At 42.7% G+C, this 12386-nt stretch overlaps 1 protein-coding gene across 1 annotated transcript in view; it reads left to right on the forward strand.

Annotated features, from left to right (window-relative positions):
• Window positions 1-12386, forward strand: part of LOC124606562 — a 934387-nt gene that overhangs the window by 713256 nt on the left and 208745 nt on the right. Inside the window, exon 7 of the mRNA XM_047138545.1 lies at window positions 9439-9513. The gene's annotated coding sequence lies outside the window, so the exon portion shown is untranslated. The remainder of the gene's footprint in view (window positions 1-9438; window positions 9514-12386) is intronic.

A 12386-nucleotide genomic window follows, 5' to 3' on the forward strand; every position in this document is an offset into this window, starting at 1 on the left:
GATGTGACACCGCCATAAAAACAGTATACAGCGCCAGATTCACACATGGTGGCCAAAATTGGAATTAATTTTTTTCAGCGTCAATCGGTTCCGGATTAACGCATTAGCGATAATTGCAGCTCTCACTGGATGTACTGGCGATGCGCTGCGCTCGGTGTGAGTGGTCGTGGTCAGAGCACGGGCAGCGGCTTTCTCCAGCTGGCCGCTGCTCTGCAGGCCACACCCTTTGCTGGCCTGCTTCCAGAGACGCGGCCGCACCCAGCCTGTGCGCTGCTTCTGCGTCTCCGCTCTGTACGGAACTCTGTGTAAACAAGACACAACAACGTCATTTCCAAGGTCGGTCACTCACTCAGTCTCCTATGAGCGGTAGCCCGAATAGGGTGGAAAGCTGGCGTTACAATCCTACCAATTCGTTACCGCTGCGTGATCCGTTGTATATTGGATTATGGGTGCACATTAATGGCAATGCCTCGACATCTCTACTACAGCCCTATTGGAATGTCTTAGGGCAATGAAGTCATTACGAGCTTTTGGTGGAGACAAGGGAGATATCCTTTCAATTCCAGAGGACTTTGGCTCAGAAATTCATAGTTAGAAGAGAAACGCAGACGCTTGATCCCCTCCTTCAAATCTTAACTGCTTCACTGAGGTGCGTCCTCAGGATTCGGAGGAGGAGTGGACCTCTACTAGTTCAAAGTTTCTGACAGCAAAGATATGTTAAACCCTCATCCTAAAAGACTCTGCCTCCTACATTTATCTTGGAATAAGAATGTGCTGCGTTACCGGCTCACACTCTCCTATCCAGAGGGTCGGGTCGGGTCGAACTTCCATTACTTCGGCTGGTTTTCGCATCCGATTGCTTCGACGTGGCCGTCATCGGTCAAAGTATTCAAAATGGTTCAAATGGCTCTGAGCACTATGGGACTTAACATAGTTCTACAGTCTGGAACCGCGCGACCGCTACGGTCGCAGGTTCGAATCCTGCCTCGGGCATGGATGTGTGTGCTGCCCTTAGGTTAGTTAGGTTTAAGTAGTTCTAAGTTCTAGGGGACTGATGACCTCAGAAGTCAAGTCCCATAGTGCTCAGAGCCATTTGAACCATTTTTTGAGCTTTAGCTAATGACAATAAGACCAGTGTTTGCTGTTCTCTGACGAGAAGTTTCACTTCATTAGTGTCTAAACTGCACTATAGAATGAAAAGAAGGGAGCAAGACTACAGGTTAACGTACCATCGACGGCTTGATCATCAGACACGGAGTACAAGCTCCAATTGGGGAAAGAAGAGGAAAGGAGTAGACCGTGTCTATTTCAGAGGAACCATCCACAAATTTGCCATATGCTGTTTAGGAAAAGCACCGAAAATATACAGGGTCTAAATTTTAAGTTGACAAACCAGAAGAACTCTAAAAATAAGCTTCATACGAAAAAATGTGTAGAATCCAAAGCTGATTATTTTCGAGGGGGACAACTGCTGGTGCTAAAATTAGCCCGCCAACCCAGCCCCCTGGGGGTGGGTTGAGAGGAAACTTTAAAATTTCAAATGGGAACCCACATTTTTCTTTTCAGAATCAGACTCAACATAATAAACTACGTACGCTTTGTATCAAATATTTGTTTTGATTCTTCGTAGTTGGCGCTGTAATTCAAGAAAATCCACGTTCTCATTTTTGCGTGGAAAATGGTTACGGATAAATAAAAAATACTTATTTAATTCGTAAATTTTGATTCGCCAACACTAAAACTCACCCTCTCTCCTCATAGGGTGGGGTTTGAGAAAGAGGAATTAGAGTTTTACAAATGGTGACCACGAAACAATCAAAAGTTATCCGAATCTGCGGAAAAAAATCAATATTTGAGTCAACATTTGTAAAACTCTTTAATTCCTCTCTCTCAAACCCCACCCTATGGGGAGAGAAGGAGAATTTTAGGTTTAGCGAATCAAAATTTACGAAGTAAATAAGTATTTTTTATTTAACGGTAACCATTTTCCACGCAAAAATGAGAACATGAATTTTCTTGAATTACAGCTTCAACTACCATGGATCAAAACAAATGTTTAAGACGAAGTGTACGTAGTTTTTTATGTAGACTCTGATTCTGCAATAAAAAATGCGGGTTCCCATTTGAAATTTTAAAGTTTCCTCCCAACCCACCCCCCGGGGGCTGGCTAATTTTAGCACCAGCAGATGTCCCCCTCGAAAATAATCATCTTTGGATTCTACACATTTTTTCGTGTGAAGCTTCTTTTTAGAGTTATTCTGGTTTGTCAACTTAAAATGATGATTATTTCTCCCTATGTAGGCGTGCATCAAAAAAATTTTTCACTCTGAGGAGAAAGTTGCTGATTGAAATTTGACGATAAGTGATTGCCACCCCAATTCGCGTATCGGCTGTGCCTCTCTTTCTCATATTTCGCGATAATACAAAACGAGCTGCCCTTCTTTGAACTTTCTCAGGGTCCTCCGTCAGTCCTGTCTGATGTGGATCCCTCGCCACACAGCACTACTTCAGAAGAGGACGGAGAAGCATTATCTGACCAATCTCTTCAGAAGAACTATTGCATTTTATGAGCGTGCAACCTTTGGTTTGCTTTTGCCACAACATTATCTATGTGATCGTTCCAATTGTGGTTTCGTAAGTGTTTAGGTGCATTCTAAGCCTTTAGATTTGTGTGATATATCGTGTAACCGAAATTAAGCGAATTCCTCTTAATAGTCGCGCGCATGAATTCACACTTTCGTTATTGAAAGTCAGCTGCCACTTCTCGCACCATACAGATATCTTGTCTAAATCATATTGGGGTTGGTTTCGATCATGCGTTTACTTTACAAGACAGTAAGCCACAGCATCATCTGCAAACAACGTAAGAGGACTGCTCAGATTGTTCATGTAAATCAGGAATGGCAGGGGGCCTATAACATGAGAAATAAAGCGCTCAGTCGACGAAATTGTTACTGAGTGCAGGGTTTCGTTTAATTTTCGTAATAACATATGGTTGCATAGTTCTCAAACCATTCTTATAAATTCAAAAAAATGCTTTTAACTTCGTGTTTGAAATGCGCACGATGAGAAATACATGGAAGTGATTAAACTGCAGAGGACTGCTGTCAGCTCAAATCGGTTTTGAGACATTTATGTGACATTGTGTCTGCGAGGGAATAGTATGTCCGCAGAGAAGTGGGCGGCATGGTTCGCGTCGCACGGGGGCGGTCGACCGTAGCCGCGAGCTGTCGATAGTAGGCGGCTGTCGCGAGTAGAGCGCTGTCGGTATCGACACTTCGCGCTCCACTCGTGTCGTTGGCGCTACTGCGCTTGCGCAGGACTGCCCGGTGCTCAAGCGCCGAGCACCGTGTGACGTCAGTGTGTATGTCGCGACTCGTCGCATGTTGCAGAAAGAGCGTGACAGCAGGGGAAAGCACTGGAATAGAACTGCTAATATGCTTACTGGCGTACCTCTCCCTTGTTGTCTTCCGTAAGCTCTGTGCAGTTTGCGGCGGCACACGTAAGCTGGCTACGCCAGGTGGCGCATAGAGAAAGGGATTCTGTTCCGTGTAGTCTGCCGGCCGCGGTGGTCTAGCGGTTCTAGGCGCGCAGTCCGGAACCGTGCGGCTGCTACGGTCGCAGGTTCAAATCCTGCCTCGGGCATGGATGTGTGTGATGTTCTTAGATTAGTTAGGTTTAAGTAGTTCTAAGTTCTAGGGGACTGATGACCACAGATGTTAAGTCCCATAGTGCTCAGAGCCATTTGAACCATTTTTTTCCGTGTAGTCTCGGAAGCACGTACTCGATCCTATTCGAGAGGCGTGAATCAAGTAGTGAATTAGTAAATCTAGATTGATCTCGAGGATACAGGTGAACAGGAAGGAACATACTACTATCAAAACACTGTGAAGAGTCCAGATTTGACTCAATAATCAATAAACTACCAAAGATTTATTTATATTTAAGAAAACAAATATTTTATACTGAAATCGGATGACATTAAGTTTCGATGGTTAACAGAAACATCAGTTTAACAAAGAAAAAGTTACAAATTGAATAACTTCTGATACAAGAACAAATCTTTCACTCTGCAGCGGAGTGCGCGCTGGTTTTGAAATTTCCTGCTAGATGAAAACTGTGTCCCGAACCGGGACCCTAACCTGGAACCTTGTGTTTTGGGGCAATAGTCTTATTGCCTGACTTGTCCAGCTACCACGCATGACACGACTTCACAGCTGCACTCCAACCAATACCTCTCTCCTCCATTCCGAAATTCACAGGAGCTCTTCTGCATACTTTGCCTGGGACGGGAGTGAAAAAGTCATTCTAGAAACAATCGTTCCTCCTTAATATCCTTTCTTCCCGGAGTGCTGGTCCCGCAAGGTAGGGAGTAGAGCTCCGGTGAAGTAGGAGAGGTAATGGCGGAATTAAAGCTGTGAGGGCATGACGTGAGTCTGTTGTTCACTCAACATGTATATCATATTCATGTTCGTTGGATTCGCAGACTGACAACCTAATTGTTACCTCTAGCCTAAAATAGACGTTAGGTTACTCTACACGTCGCCTGACGCCACAATCAAAGGCATGGGAATGGAGAGTGGGGGTGCCCAGCTTTATTCGCAAAATTCTTCGTCGTTTTATGAGCTATGGAACTCGGTTACAAAAGTACACAGTTCCTGTTTCAAAGAATAGAGATTCCTTTATATCTCGACACATAAAAACATTTCGAATATTAGTCATGTAGCAAAGTACTCTAGTTTCGACATCGGCAAGTTCTAGAGTGACATTTACACGATGGTCAGAAATAGCCTGAGAGGCTTTTAAGGGTGTTGCAGGATAGGTTGTGCCGAGAAATAAATTTTAAGTGGAAATTTCATACGCTGCGCCGTTTGTGAGTTAAGTGGCGTTGAAGTTAGCCAGTCAGACGGTTGCGTGCGCAAATTGAAGCGGCCCGCCAGAGACGGTGTTCTTCTTTCGGTTTCCTAAAACCGAACAGCAGGGCGATACAAAAACTGGACATGGGACGGTAGTAAGGATCACAGCCGAGCCAAAGGCTTAGTAGTCTCGTGCGCTGTCATCTACGCTACGAGAACAACTAACACTAATTGTATCTAGCGCGCCACTTGAATTTGTGCGCACAATGGCCTGATTATGTGCTAATGCTTCAACGCTAATTACCTCTGAAACGTTGCACAGCACCGAATTTGTTTCTTAACAGTACTTCTTAGCACAACTTACACAGCAAACAAACTTATCAGGCCGGCCGAAGTGGCCGTGCGGTTAAAGGCGCTGCAGTCTGGAACCGCAAGACCGCTACGGTCGCAGGTTCGAATCCTGCCTCGGGCATGGATGTTTGTGATGTCCTTAGGTTAGTTAGGTTTAACTAGTTCTAAGTTCTAGGGGACTAATGACCTCAGCAGTTGAGTCCCATAGTGCTCAGAGCCATTTGAACCAAACTTATCAGACTGTTTCTGACCACCCTGTATACACAGGAATTACGAGTTAGAAAGCATCTGGTGGACATAGGTAATGCTCTCTTTTGAAATTAGCGCCAACAAGAGAAGCGACCGATCACAGTGTTGCTAACAATAGACGGATCACCATCAGTATCATATTGTAATGTGGCTATAATTTCGCACCTTACAATCACTCATCCACATACTTGCCGTGACCTACAAACACATTAGGTATTATTTGATAGTTACTACATCGTATATGAATATTTAAAGGAGACTGACATTGTCACATACGCCTTGTAAATAATTGTTAACGCTTATTGCATGAAAGGTGGTGGAGTGTCTTTCTTGTCATACTAGTAGGGGGTGGAACGACAGTGGAATTGAAACGGCAGACGGAACTCAAGCCCTGGGTGGAAGGCCCACCCAGGTGTGTTGGTTCTGCTTAAACACAGGAAACAGCGTGACGGACGCCGTAGCACCTAAGCGCTGGAGCACAATACAGTCGCGACCGGCCAGTATTGTAGCCTTACCGGAAGGTTTATACTTCGGAAACTACGAAAATCTTGGAGGCAGGTGAGAGGAACGAAGAAGCGGCACCTCGGAAACCACACAGGCTGTCGGAAACCACACAGGCTGGGTTATTTCCAAGGATTTTTGCTCAGAAGCGTACCAGTGTACGAGTATAGGTTTTTCCTCGCAAAGTTTCCGCACTGGACCACAAAAGACTAAAATATGGTTGGTCGGCGTTCGGAAGAATGTGTATAGAGGGAGAATATTCCGTGGTTTCGGGAATATGATTCGTTTTTGGATTTACGATGGTGGGGAGCCGAGCCTTGCTGGGAGGCCAGCGGTGGAGAGACGAGGTCTTCCGTTGTGAGCGCCCGTGTGTGACGGTCGCTCGGTATCAGCTTTTGTTGGTACAGACGGACTTGCTGTCTTTGCTCTCAGGAGAGTTTATAGTTAGCATAGCTAGGCACTTTACTGTTGCGAACCTATCGATTCTGGACTTCACCTCCGGGTTGGAAGTCGTCGTTGAGTAAGCAGCGTTCAATAATTGACAGAACTTCCTCTGCCTATACTTACGTTGAGATGTTATCTGAACGCCGTCCTTGTGACTGGGAGTTCGCATTTCTCGTTTGTAGAACGCAGAGAAGAGAAGACAGTATTAGAGTATATTAGTCGCCGGCCGCGGTGGCCGTGCGGTTATAGGCGCTGCAGTCCGGAATCGCGGTACTGCTACTGTCGCAGGTTCGAATCCTGCCTCGGGCATGGATGTGTGTGATGTCCTTAGGTTAGTTAGGTTTAAGTAGTTCTAAGTTCTAGGGGACTGATGACCTAAGATGATAAGTCCCATAGTGCTCAGAGCCATTTGAGTATATTAGTCAAAGGACCGCCTTCGGCCGTCCTAGTGTTTAAAAGAGTTTATTTGTGGCTGGAGTTCTTCCATCGTTGCAGACGTGTACGAGAACCATCACTTCGACACACCGGACGCAGTACATACGTCATATCGCAAATTTCTTCGGCTTATTAGGGCTGTAAAAGCCAAAAAACTGTGATCGCGTTAGTTTATTTCCACTGAGGTTCCACACCAGCGTAGATCATCTTTGAAAGTAGTGTCTTCTAGTGTTTGGTACATGGCTGATGTCAGTCATTTCGCGTTATTGATGTTAGACCGCGCAGTCATATTAAAGGGCGAGTTGGGCAATTGATCAGTAATTTTACTTAAGAAATGTAAACTTGGCAATTCATTTTACACCCGCTGGGAGTAGCATCTTGGAATATACTCCTATTCCCCGAAACACTAAGGAGATATTCCGGTGGGTTTTACTTAGGACAGACATATCCTAATTAAAAATTGTGCTCCACCTCCAGGATAGCAACCAGCTACGTTGGGATCAAGAGACGGTGTATTGGCTGTCTCGAAAGCAGGAGCGGTTGATACGCATAAGGAATAGAAAACAAACCCGAAAGCATTGCTAAAATATGTAAACATCTTTTGAGTGTAACCCATATAGCCAAATATTGTCGCATTATTTAGTGAAAACTGCAGTCGATATCGGCAGGCGTTGCGTATACATTCGAATTTGGAATATAACTTGGACAATAACAACAGGACACAGGGGAGGCTGTGTAAAGCAGTGTTCAGAGTTTCGCGGTGTACGAGGTCTGTTCAGAAAATTCCGGAACTTTGTCCACAAAATTTTTCTACGCTTACCTTTTACTGATTGTGCATGGTCTCCAGCGAAATAATGTCCTCCATAATTGACACACCGCTCCCAACGCCTCTTCCACTTCCGAAAGCAGTCGTGGTACGCCTCTTGCTGGATCGCAAGGAGCGCCGTCCACGAATTTTTTTTATCTCGTCGATCGTTGCAAATGTTCGTCCTTACAACGGGGTTTTCAAGTTTAGAAACAAAAAAGGCAGCAGGGACCAGGTCTGGAGAGTACAGAGGATGAGGCAGCACAGTGATTTCGTTTTTTTGTGCAGTAGTCACGCACCAACAGGGATTAACGTGCGGGTGCGTTATCGTGATGCAAGAGTCATGAATTGTCTCGCCACATTTCAGGCCATTTCCTTCTCACATTTTCTCGCAACATGTCCCAACAGCACCATCGACTAACAGTTTGTCCCTGTAGCACGAATTCATGATGAACTAATCCTTCAAAGCCGAAGAAAACTATGAGTCTGGCTTTGACATTTGACCTGACCTGACGATCTTGTTTTGGTCTTTGAGAACCTTTCCCGACGCATTTTGAAGACTGAACCTTGATCTCAACATCATAACCGCAGACCCACGTCTCATCACCAGTTATAATTGTCTTAAGGAATATCTCGTTGTCATTTGCGCGATCCAAGAGCTCTTCACGGGCAGCGAAACGAAGGTCTTTCTGGTCTTGACTCAAGAGGCGTGAGACGAATTTGGCGGCAACACGATGCATTCCAAAATCCCGTGTCAGGATTTCATGATATGATCCAGCTGAAATGTTACAGTCCCCTGCAATCTGTCGGACAATCAGTCTTCGATTGGCACGCACAGTTTCATTGACGTCGTCGTCGGTAGTCGTCGAAGGGTGTCATCTTTAACTTCCGTCCGGCCATTTTCAAATTGTGTGAACCATTCGTAGCACCAAGTATGGCTTAAGCACTCATCACCGCAGGATTTCTGCAACATTTGGTGTGTGTCTGTAAAGGTTTACTCGAGTTTCACGCAAAATTTACTGCAGACGCGTTGTTCCTCTAACTCTGCAACCTCGAAATTCGCAAACTGTGCAGTACAACGCTCTACCCAATACAGCACTGAACAACAACTAACAGACATACAACAGTGAAACTTCTGGCATTTACACAATAAACACAGGCGTGTGCAGGGATGCCAACCGTATTTCACTCCAACACACCATTAGCGCGTAATTACGAATGTTACGGAATTTTTTGAATAGACCGCGTATACGTCAATAGGAATTAAAAGTAGAAACAACATACGGCGCGGTGAAGTTCACTCACTTCTCCTTTGCGTATAACAATTCAGTTGGAGTATTACAATATCATGAAGTTTGGTTATTTTGTGTATTTCCATTCATTTATGACCTGTGGGATAGTATACTTTGAGAACTGTCAGTTAGGTACAACACATTCATTGTACAAAGTGCTGTAAGGGTAATATTTGGAGTACATCTACGAGAGACCTGTAGGCAATTTTAGATCTACTTTTGTATACCAATAACAACTTCGCCATAGGTTAGTTTCTTTACGAAGTTTATCAGTAGCTACCTTTCACTGAAAAAAAAAAAAAACAGGGTTAAACATGCGCAGTTTTGTAAACCAGTTGAAACGCTCCACGCCTCAGCAAGATGTCGACATCTCGGTCTATGGAGAATGAGAATAATTAGCAGAGTAGTGTGTGTAGTCTTCATCGGAAAAAGAATCTATGTATTTTATTTACAATTGTGGTACCATATGCGCTCATTAAAAGTTACCTTTATGTTTCTGTTACAGCGTTGCTGTACCAAAGGATTCCCTCGATTCACCCGTTTGCCTACTTTTCTCGCCAAATGTAATCCAAGTCACTTGGTAAGTTTCGAGTAGTACGTAATTATTTATTTCATTTTTCTGTGAAAAAGTAAAAAGAAATTCATTTTTATGGTGACTTATTACATTCACGTATCTTGAGCAACAGAGCGATCGCGTTTTTCAGTATTACTATCGTGAGAAACGCTTAAAATAAACAGAAATCTTCGGCAGACCGTCTCTCTTAGATGACACGCCGCTGTTACTGCAGACATTCATTTAGTACGGTACAAAAGATTTCGCGTTACGAACACAACCTGTGGTCATATTGCTATGTCTTTCGCCCCTAAGCTTAAAAATTATGTTCATAATCGCAGTTATTTGCAAGTACAAATTGCACAACTACTTAACTTTATATTTCTTGCTGTAACATAGCTGTTTGATGAAAGTCTTACAATTCTCGACTCTTTCCTTAGCTTTTTTCACACAGTCGTTTCGTAATATCCTTACAAGCACTTGGCTGCCAGCGATCTAACGTGTGATGGAGTCTCTGTGGTATCATCCTTGTCTCAGCGCTACCAACATTTAGGGAAAAAAAAAGTGCCTACGCTGGAGTCACAGACATACGTGCTTACCGCATCCCGTACTTTCTCTGGGCAACCTGAGTTAAACTAGTTAACGCCTTTCTCTTACACTAAAGAGCCTAATATGAAATATGAAAAATTTATATTACTTATTATAGTGTGTAGCTCTTAAAATTCTAGTATAATTGTGGTACATAAATAAATAGGGTTCTTTGGAAAACTATGATTATTTTTAAAATGATGTCATGTGCTTGAGAAATAAATTAGCTATTTTTCACTAAATGCGAAGATGGTTTGGAATAAATTTAAATAATGTGATTGAATTTAAAAATCTTAAGATTAATTACCTCGTCAAGCTTTTTTTAAAAAAGTACACATGCCTCCACTCCTTTTAAGACTGCAGGCATAACATAAAAATGGACAATAATAGTTTTATATAGACAGGTTAATGAAATAATTTAGAATTCCTTTTGGTTGATTATGGCCTTACTATTTGACGGTGTTTCGGATCTTTTGTACCGTCGCGTTCGAATTTCAGTAATAAATATGCTTATGACAGTTGCTTTAAAAATATGGAATCTGCTAGAGCGGAGTGCGTTAAGTCTCATTAAGCATGCTGTACACTTCGAAGCCTGTTTGTTATCTCAATTTGGACGATTCGGAGTTCCACAGATAACTACCTTTATCAGAAACACTTGCTCAAGAATAATGATATCAGTACGTCAAATGTGTAATTGCATTCATTATTTCTCAAAGATTATAACTGTGTCGCTGATGAAAATAAAATTGTCGGATCGCAAGAGCTATGAAAACACCTACAGGAATGTGGAAATGTGACACCAAATACCATACAACACCAATACAGATTTTGTCGTTGATGTCATAAGATATGGAAAAGTCTGGAAGCGTCGTTTACTCAAAAATAGATTTTGGGGTGGCTGATAATGACTGCAGCAAAATGTCACACGCCCCGCAGTTTGGTAACAATACCAGTTCTGTTATCAGATTTACGTTCTGCTTTAGGAGTAGTATCGCATCTACACATTTGTCGAAAAAGAGAAAAGATGGAGAAGCGACACCATTCAGTGCGGAATGGGAATTTATTAGCTTTTCTTAACGTTTGTAGCCACGCAAACAGCTTATCGAATCCATAGCACTATTACGAGTGGGGAAAAATACTCCTTTAGACATCATTACAACGTCAGCCACAAAGACAATATGATTCAGTTGTATTCTGACCTGAGTGATTGCTGACTGAGCCGAAAGCTGCCCTTAAGAGGAGAGGGGAAACAAGAACTGAGTTAAAATCTTTTATGGTCGGCACCAGCAGTTACTTGAATTCATTAAGTCTCTCGATGTAAGTGGGGAATCAGTCGGTAACAGATATAGCAGACAATACTAACGCTGTCAAACAAAAATTAAATATGTGGATAAAGCAGCTTCAAGTTCATGACTTGGAGCGTGTCCCAGAACTCAAGGTAGTCATATGTGGATTAGGCATGACCGGCTACGTTTGAGTAGTTAAAACATTACACCATTGGTTCTCAAAGAGATTCCAAGACTTTGCATTTCTGAAGACTGATTTCGATTTATCTGTGAGACTCTTCTCGGTTTTGGCTGCTGATCTAACTCATTACTTCGATCTTGAGCTGACAGAGGTACAGAGTACACCCAGCTCAACGGCCAGTTTTTCCAATCCAAGAATTTACAAGATTCTTATAAAATGTTACACCAAGACCAAAAGCTACGACAGCACAGAGAAGCTGCTAAAGTTATTTCAGTATTTGGTTCAACACTGTGTGCGAACGTAGTTTTCTGTTATGAAACTAAGTCCCGGCAACTTTCAGATTTAACTGTTTAAGATTGTGTAACTGCATGTGTTTCACTGCATCAGTTTCAGTTACATTACATATTCCAAAATAGAAATGTGTGTAAATTTATAAATATCACAATTTAACGTTAAATGTCAATATGTCAAGCGTTTTGCTCGATAATCTGTGTGTGTATCTCTGCTCATCGTGTTAACACTGTCTAATGTGCTTAATTAACTGCTTTTGCAGATAAAAGTTTAAAAAAATACTAGTGATGAAATCCTGCTTATAAAAGTGTTCTGCAATATTCGCCTCTTAGGCTATGCCCTACATTAGCGAAAGAATCGAAAATTTACGAAGGACAGTATCTTCGCGAACAATTTCATAATTTACGTCATCAACAATGAAATCCACCAGAGAAATTCTTCGAATATACGCAGATGAGCAGAAATACATTCGACTTCCTCATCACTGAATCAAAGGCGAGTATTTCTCATGTGACCACTAACTTTCAGCAGCCAGTAAGTGTCAGCAAATGACT

Source organism: Schistocerca americana, chromosome 3, assembly GCF_021461395.2.
Source record: "Schistocerca americana isolate TAMUIC-IGC-003095 chromosome 3, iqSchAmer2.1, whole genome shotgun sequence".
Classification (NCBI taxonomy): Eukaryota; Metazoa; Arthropoda; class Insecta; order Orthoptera; family Acrididae; genus Schistocerca; species Schistocerca americana.